Raw genomic sequence first — 9341 nt, forward strand, 5'->3', positions numbered from 1 at the left:
CATGAACGTTCCTAACCTGATGGTCACTAACTGCAACTTAACCGTTGACCCACTTGGATCACGTGGCTATCAGCCACCGGTTAAGGACCACAATTCAAGGCTGCCGTTCCTTCTGGGGCACAACTTGATTCCGATCACTCCATGGTGCGTGCACGCCATACAGTTGGTTTCCCCTCAGGCCCTCACAAGTCAGAAAGAAGCATACCAATCCATCATATTCGAAGAATCACCATATCTCAACAATATCAATCTGAGCTAGCTCAGCAACCTACTGCAGTAAACCGATACCGTGCCGGTAGTGAGCGATTGGATAAAGCATGGCGAAATGTGAAAAGAGCTATGCTAGCGGCGTTCAGTGCTGCCTTTCTGACTTCTCCGATTCGACCACAAGACCACTGGAAAGATCGCTAATCGTGGTTAATAGCAGAAAATCCATACCGATAGGCAACGAGTACTGCGGTGCACACAAATGCCGAATAGTGAGGAGTCTAAGGAAAGACCAAAAGTTCTGGTGGAGATCGAAAGTTCGGAAGATGGAGAAGGCTTTTGCTACCAGAAACAGTCGTGCCCCGTGCCAACTGATACGATCGACTAGCCCTAGGAAAGCAAAGGCCAGTGAAACGATAAAAAGACAACTTACTAGTTCACTCGCGAAAACTTTGACTGGGAAAATGGGCTAAGCACTTCGAATAACAGTTTAGCTGGCGTCCTGCATCACAGTCCCTGAAGATGGTGCATACGGGCCAGTGAAATGTAAACCTTAATCGCCCGTCAGAAGAAGGGATAAAGTACGAAATATCCATACTGAAACATGAGAAAGCACCAGGACCAGAAGGTTTGTACCCAGCCCTGTTTAGAGAAGTCGGATCACGTGACCCATCTAACAAAGCCTATTAATGCTAAATGGAGCAAAGAGAAGTGCCTGCAGAATTGGGCATGTTGACAGTTGTTCCCATCTTCAAAAGACTATGTGGGTGCTGTGTGAAGACCAATGCGACATCCTGGTGGCATTAAATGTGTGTTGTGTTTGACGAGGGCTGAAGTGCAGTGACAACCACAATAAAAAAGAAAAACACTGAGGGCCCACAATCCAGGTTTTATTCATCGAAAACGTTGACACAGCAAGCCGAAACGAGAAAAAGTGATTTAACAATGAATGACGAAACGTTTTGATGAACAACAAATATACGCCATTCACCTCCGTAGAGATAAATGCTTACAGGAGTTCGTTTTATAACGAACAATTTCAGACCTCTCTGTTGCGCCAGAAATGCGGTCGTGTCCGCTGTTATTGTACAACCAGCGGGTGTCCAGAAGGATTCGAAATTTCCAGTTTCCGAAGCAGAGGAGTCAGATAGTTCCTGCTTAATAAATGAATCAGTATTGGGCTGTGACTGCTGCTGTTCGGATGCTGGGGCGCATTCGAAATCTGTGGAAAGCGCCAGATGATGCAGGGGGAGATAGTTTCTTTCATGCCGTTAAGGTGTCGGACATGTGCGTACTCAGGGTTACACTCCGGGAGCCCAACCTATTCGACTAAGGGGTCATACTTCGAAGATCATGTGTTTCGCCACATCAGAACCGGTCCTAGCGAAAGCGACCATTGTGGGCGTGTTTTACCGATCGCGGATTTTCGATTATGATGAAACATTCCCACGTATGGAATGGCATTGGTGGCGATGCACAACAAGGAGTGAATCGAATGGAGCGCACCTTATAAAACGGTTTCCCAGTGACTGATTTGAAGACTTTTTGATCGTAGTGAACGCGTAATAGCTGCTCAGTGTTCCATTTAATCGTCCCACCTGACCGTTTTCTCTTGGGTTTTATGGTGTGTTCAGACTGGTAGCAACGCCTTTTTCATGACAAAATCGCCCAAGCTCATCCGACATGGATGATGAACCGAGATCCGAACGCAGGAAACAGGCAGGCCAAATGTAGCAAAGAGCGACGGGGCGTTCAGCTGTAGCAAGACACAAGACATATCACCATATAGGAACTTGTAGCTGAACAAGGATGGGCGAATGGGGATACCTGTGTACAACCGTCTGTAGATATTTATTTTGAGTCGTCGAAGGCAATGGTCTTATGAAGTCAATGCTCAAACGTTCAAACGTTTGTGCGGCTCTAATGATTGTACCACCAGATGGTTTGAAGTTTTAGTTTCGCGCACACATGGCGAGATGGTTCAAGTGGTTAGAGAGCGAATTTACTAACCGGAAGGTCCGTGGTTCGAGTCCGACCTCCGCCACTCGACTTCCCCTGTCTAGGCTTGGGCAACCCGGCAGTATCTCAGCCCTCGTGCTTCCTTCGGGTGGCATGGCAGTTAGGCACTGGAGGGTGCTACAGCTGAACGCTTACACATGACATTGCGTAAAGACAAGTCGGATATCCCCTAAAAAAAAATGAGAGATTCCTGGCACGAACAAAATGCATCATGAATTTTTCTCCAGGATGGCGCCGGGTGTGCGTAGACGTTTTAGATCCGGCTGAGATGAAGAGTTCGCACAGGTACTCCGAAAGAGCGTGTGAGTGGCTTGCTTTTGATTCTTGGTCTGTAGGTTAAGTCAAAATGCAAAAGTAATAACTCCATCTGCCGTCCTTGGATTTTGCCATTTTTTCCTTTTCGTTGTTTTGAATACATGAACACAACGGTCCGCTTATTGATTACAATATTGAAATTGGTCCCGAGTAGGTAATGCTTCCATTTATGCACTGCTTCGGCAATTGCACATGCTTCTTTCTCAATACCATAATGATGTTTTTCATTGGCGGGCAGTGTACATGAAGGGAATGCGATCGGTTTTCCATCTTGATTGAGTGTAGCGGAAATCGCAACATCAGACACATCTGTTTCGAGTATCAGAGGTATTTGTGGATCGATAGTGATCACGGATGCATCCACCAACTTCTTTCTGAGACTTTCAAACGCTTTGATAACAAACTGAGGGACTGTAAAAGTTGTATTTTGAGTGATTGGGTAGATTTTATGGGAGAAATGGCTTTTCCAACGAAAATAGTGCGCAGAAAAGCCAACTGCACGTTCCTTAGACTCCATGTTCTTCGAACCAAGTGGTTCTTGCAGGACACTTAAACGTTCAGGGTCTGGTTTGATGATACCTTCAGTAATTTCATAGCCAAGGAGTCTGAGTTTAGTATCGGATTTATAGTTTATGGTGGTGATTTAACTGAAGGCCGCTCCGCGCGCTTTATGTGGGGCGAGATGGCTCAGTGGTGAGAGCACGAATTTACTGACCAGAAGGTCCGTGGTTCGAGCTCGAATTCTGCCTCCCGACTTCCCCTATCTAGGTCTTGGCAACCCGGCAGTATCCCAGTCCTTGTGCTTCCTTCGGGTGGCATGGTAGCTAGGCGCCGAAAGGATATCACATCTGAACGATTTTTATATTATTTTTCTTTGAAAGCACGCTACTCTTTTCGTATTCCCGAAGGTGTTCGACGCAACTGATAAAGATTGTTGCAAGCCTAAAAAGCCATGTGGATTCTGTCAAATTCCTCAATGGGTATTTGATGATGCGCACTTTCAAGATCGAGCATGCTGAAACTTCGATATTTAGCTATTTTACTACTCATATCCTCAAGTTTGGATAGCGGATAAGGGTTCGGTTGCGTAAATCGGCTTGTACTTTGACTATAGTCAACAACCATCCGTTTCTTTTGTCGCTCGCTTGTCGTGACGAGCGCTTGCGCTCTCCATGGGGACTGTGACGGTTTATTGATCGAGCAAACGCTTTACTTCAGAAGCACTGAGAGCCTCGTCGTCCGGACTTCATGGCAGTGGGTTTACACCTTGGATCAAGATGCGCAAATAAAGTGAGAGGTTCTTTGTCGGCGAGAAATAAGGCTTACCTCCGTTGAATGAGATTTTCAGGAATTTGTGAAGCTTAAGAAAGTCATGTCCCAGTAGAATATCCGCGCAGAAATCACGTAATCTGAAAACGTGAGAGAGATACATGTTTTGTTCCTGTTGCAATGTTAAAGAACAATGTCCGAGTAAAGCTTTTGTGCTGGATGGATACCAAAGTGATCTCAGATGACGACGGTAGTAGAGGGCGCTTATTACGACGGATTGCGTTTTCGAAAATGAAACTTTTTGAACTACCAGTATCAACAAGAGTTCGAAGTGGAACGCCGTGGCTTTCACATCAGTGACTGCTTCTTTGAGACACTAGGGGGCCCGCATCACTGATGCAAGATCGCGCACCAGAAACAGATGAGGTGTTCCTTGGACCAATAATAGTTCCGCATAGGTTTTGAGAATTTTCCTTTCCATAGTTTTTGTAGATCCCGTCTTTAGCGGGGTATTTATAACGTGGGTGGGGAGCATAGCCACGGGAGAAACATGAATACCTCATGCTGGCAAGTGTCATCTGTTCATGCGATGACGTTTGAGAACATGAAAACCTAAGCGGGTGTTTGATACGGTAGCACGGAGTTGACTTTCGGGTTAAAAAAAAGCCGCGATTGTTTTTGCGCTAGTTCAATAGATTTTGCATGATCGCAGGCGATTTTAAAATCTAGCGACTTGTGTTCCAACAGTATCTGGCGTGGATTTTTCAAATAAAGTCCACTAATAAGTGCGTCTGGTAGTGCTTCATCGCTATGTTCTATACTAACCGCCCTAAAGCGGCAATATGGCAACAAACTGCGAGGCTTTTGCACAAATTGGTCGGAATTTCGACCTCCGTCTTGCTTACAAGTATCCAGGAGATGCCGGGAAAAAATGTCATTTTTCGGTTGTGCATAAATTTATCGCAAGTTTGCAACAGCTGATTCATAATCCCCACAGTCCTTGACGAAACTGTGAACGTAGTTGAATAAGATGAGAAGCAGCTGACTTCAGGAAATTCGCGAAAGTACAAAGCTAGTGCTCCCAGATAACTGTCAAGTCTTGAGTATCGGGATCGGTATCGGACCGTTCAGGATGTAAGAATCGATCCATTGATGGATGAAGATTTTTGGATGAATAAACTGCCGTGTTCGACGAGGCATGGAGTTCGGCGACAAGCGGAATGAGAACGGAAAAGACTGAGGGCCCAGAAGCTAGGCTCTGTTCATCCAAATTTTTGACGCTGTTAGCTGAAGCGAGTGATGTGTTTTAGCCATGGGAGATGAAACGCTCTGAAAAACAGACCAACTATCGTTCAGCTGTAGCAACCTTTCGGTTCCTGACTGCCATGCCACCCGAAGGTTGCGCGAGGGCTGGGATACTGCCAGGTTGCCCAAACCTAGACAGGAAAAGTCGAGAGACAGAGGCGGGGTTCGAACCACGGACCTTCTGGTCAGTAAATTAGCGCTCTAACCCCTTGAGTCATCTGACCCCGACCAAATATATAATAAGGCGCTCTCTGGTCTTATCCTTCAAAGGTTGACTGAACATAGAAAGAGACAGATCCGTGAAAATCAAGCTGGGTTTTGTACTGGAAAAGGATGCATCGACCATATTTCACCCTCTGACAGATTCTGGAGCAGCGGCATTGTTTCCGGGATCCAACAATGTTATCTTCCCTGACTTGAAAGCTGCCTTTGACTCTGTGGATCGTCGGGCACCATGGCAGTGTATATGGAGCAAAGACGTCCCCGATAAATTCTTGACTCTACTTATGGTGCTGTACGCTAACTCCCACGGATGTGTGAAGTCTACGAGAAGCTCTCGCTATAGTTCATTACATCAAGTGGTATCAGGCAAGGCGGACCTCTTTCGCCTCTCCTGTTCAACTTCATTATTGATATGACTGTGGAGGCCTCACTACCAGCCTCTGCCCGTGGGGTCGAAATTCTTGCGGGCATTCGCTCACAGATGTCGAGTACGCAGAGGACATATCTATTCGTAGGAAATAACCTGCCCACGATAGACTGATCATACTCCATAGTTTGTGCTGGCTTGGCCACGTGCTCCGTATGCCAGTCGGTCGACTTCCTTGAAGGTTTCTTTTTGCACAACCACGTGAATGGTGGAAACGAGCCAGGGGAGGTCAAACAATGACTTGGCAGCGAAGTATGGAAGCCATCACCAAGAAACTCAGTTGCACTGGTCATTGCCGTCTTCCTGGATGGGGATCCCGAGATGGAACACATCAATAGTTACATACATTGTCAGCCGTGGCTCAGTCGCGCCCTCACCGGCGCTCGTGCATCCAAGCCGTTGCCTTCAATCTGTAGCTCCCTTCCTAATCTCCTTAATAAAAAGTTCGTAAACGATCCTGCGTTTACGCATCAGTTAGGTTAGTTCCCGCCCCTAATGCGCAGCTGCCTACGCGATCCACCCAAATCATCGGTAGACGAAACTGTGGCAGCTATAACCACTGCACGGCAAGCATGCGGTTCTCACAGCTGATGACAATAATGGTGATGACAGATAGGCACCGAAAGGGTGTTACAGCCTAGTGACTGCTTCAACTACTACTGCGCAATCAGCATGTACACCTTACTCTGTGCGCACTCATATCAGGCTAACCACCTGCATGCAAGTGATTAGACAATCGAGTCATTGGTTCCGGTGCCTCTCAAAAAAACTCCATCAACTCTCTAACGGTCAACTTTCCGTTCGGACTTTTGAATCAGAGACTAGGGTAAAGGTTTCCGGACAAAACCCTATATAGTCCTACTGCTTTATTGATCAGATGTTTGAGTTAAAGGCTCATTGGTGGACCGGAAGGTCCATGATTCGAGCCAGACCTCTGAATCTCTACTGCCCCCGTCTAGACTGAGGCAACTTGACAGCGTCTCGGCCCCCTTACCTCCTTCGGGTGACATGGTAGCTAAGCACCGAAACAATGTCACAGATGAACCATTTTTTAGCCACCAGAAAGCATAATCCACCGTTACAGTTCTCCATTCACCGGACTCTCACCACAGATAGCTTTTTTGATTCATTTGGTGTAAATCACCCTGTGCCAAAAATTCTATCCAGTAAACTCTGCCAAAACAAACGCTAATTAGCCTCAGAGGATCTGTTGCACATTGCTGCTCGCAACTTCCATACTCTGTGTCCAATTATTTAGCAGAGGTCTCTTGCATAGACTTTGTTTTCTCTTTTCAGCGTGTTTTGTGTCTCCAGGAGGCATACCAGAACCCAGTTCGGTAATACACCTCAAACCACCCGGAACGAACCCAGATTTTCTGCACTTCACTCTTCAGGTATCTGGCGATCCCAATTCAGTGGTTTGTGGCATACTTAGCCTGGGAGTGTGCTTATCCCCAGGGCTGAATGCATCTTACCCGATTGGATTCCAGTAAATAGTCTTCGCGCCGTTCATTTTACTGACCCATGTAATATCTGTGCACCTCAGTGCAGTAAACCGTCTTTTTATTGTCGGTGTGCGCCCCGACAGATAGAAACACTGAGACTCAGTCAGTCAGCTTTTCTCGAGGTTTGTCACGGTTGTTTTGGTCAGCGGGAAGTACATATACCTTTATTCTGACAGGTGATGTGAATGCCCAGGTTGCCCTTTATTCGACAGGTGATGTGAATGCTCAGGTTGGCCGGTTGGGTTTTGAGGAAGTCTGTCCTGGCCGCCGATTCGGGTTTGACACTAACCGTACGGTTAACGGCGTCATTTGTTTCTTGCCAGCGCTCACACCGTGTAACTTGGAGACCACTTACTGCAAACCGACTGTGACCTCAGTTGGACCATGTAGCAATTTGCTTCCGGTTGGAACCTTCGATACAAGATCGTCGTTCATTATGGAATACAGGAACTTTAATGCAACCTTGTTGTGCGAGCATGCCTTTTAGTTCCCTTTCCTTCAGGCAGGCCAATTGACGCGGAACTTCTCTGTAACACAGTACTGTGTCGAGTTGAACTGGCTTGAAAGCTTCCAGACTGAAGCCGTACTCACCGCTTTTGAAACCCGCTGGCTGAGGCCGCTTGCTCACCTATATGAACGCTATGCTTCGTCACGATCAGGAACTCTCATTGATGTCAGGAAGGTTATACCAGCAATGTCACAAGTGATGGTGTGCATGGATCCATTAAACGCCAGACAGTCGATAGCCCAAGAATTGACGGAGCACTGGTGGAAATATTTGGCGACCCTGTACTAGCTGATCCGAGGCGGGCTAATGTCAGTAGAGCAATCTCCGAGAGATACGGAACTTCAGTTCATTCGCGGGAACGTTTCGAATGATGGGCTGAAAATTGTGGAGAACGGATCAGCTTGCTGTCATCAATCCAACTCCCGAAAACCTCATATACACCCGGAAGGAATGTTGGCATCGATGACGTAATTTCATCGTGCAATTTAATCGTTTCAACGTAGCCATCTGGTATAGACCGTTTGCATCCTGGGCTTTACAAAGAAGGTAGCGAGTCTCTTGCAGCCTGGACAACTTGACAGTATCTCAGAACTCGTGCTTGCTTCGGGTGTCATGGTAGCTTGGCACCGAAAAGGCGTTACAGCTGAACGTTTGCTTTATTCCGTCATATGGGATGTCAGATTCGCGGTAATTAAGCCAAGTTTCACCCTGGTCGATAGGTGCTGCTTGAGTCTTCTCTACCTGTCTGCAACACCTCAGGGACCGAAGTACTCCCAGGGTGTTCGCTCACAGAAATGCAGTGTGTTGACGGCGTTGATGTTCCTGGACCGGGATCTCTAGAGATGCGAGCCACTACAGATAACCTAAATAGTTTCGCTGCACGTTTCGAAATGCGCTTTACGCCTGAAAACTGCGCAACGTTACTTCGTGGCTGAGTGGGATGAAACCCAAACGTCACCCTCCCAGATGAACCGATCAGTATGGTGGTTAAGCTCATCCATCTGAGCAGCTGCATAAATCCTGGCTGACTGGTGAAAGATGAAATCCAACCCCTGACATTTGTGGTATCGATGTAAAATTAGCTTAGCAGTCAGCGGTAGGGTGTACAGTGCTGTTTTCCTATCTGTCCTACTTTATATATCAGATACCTGACCGCTGCATGCAAATCTTTAAAGACTCTGTGCTTGACCATCGGTACTTCTGAAGCCCCTTGCCTGTCACACCTGCACTGAAGCTGTCCCAGTTCGAGTGGCAGAGGCTTCGAATGATTGTTTGGGGTGGCGTTGATTTCATATTTGCCCTGCACTCGCTTTCCTTTTAATAATTCCATCATGACTAAAGTCGTAACTTGGGAAATGAAACAGTGTTAGGTTGATGTACTGACGCCCAATGAATCGTTCCATAGTCGTAATGAATGTAGTGACAAACTTTGAAGGCTCGTACCATGTTTTCTACCTTATGAGCGCATGAATATATCCCTATCTTCAAAAATGGTACACGGACGCTATGCAAAAACCACCGTGGCATCAGCCTGTTAGCTGCTACTTACCCCCCCCCCACCAAA

The sequence above is a fragment of the Opisthorchis viverrini genome (genome assembly GCF_000715545.1).
Source record: "Opisthorchis viverrini unplaced genomic scaffold opera_v5_15, whole genome shotgun sequence".
Lineage (NCBI taxonomy): Eukaryota > Metazoa > Platyhelminthes > Trematoda > Opisthorchiida > Opisthorchiidae > Opisthorchis > Opisthorchis viverrini.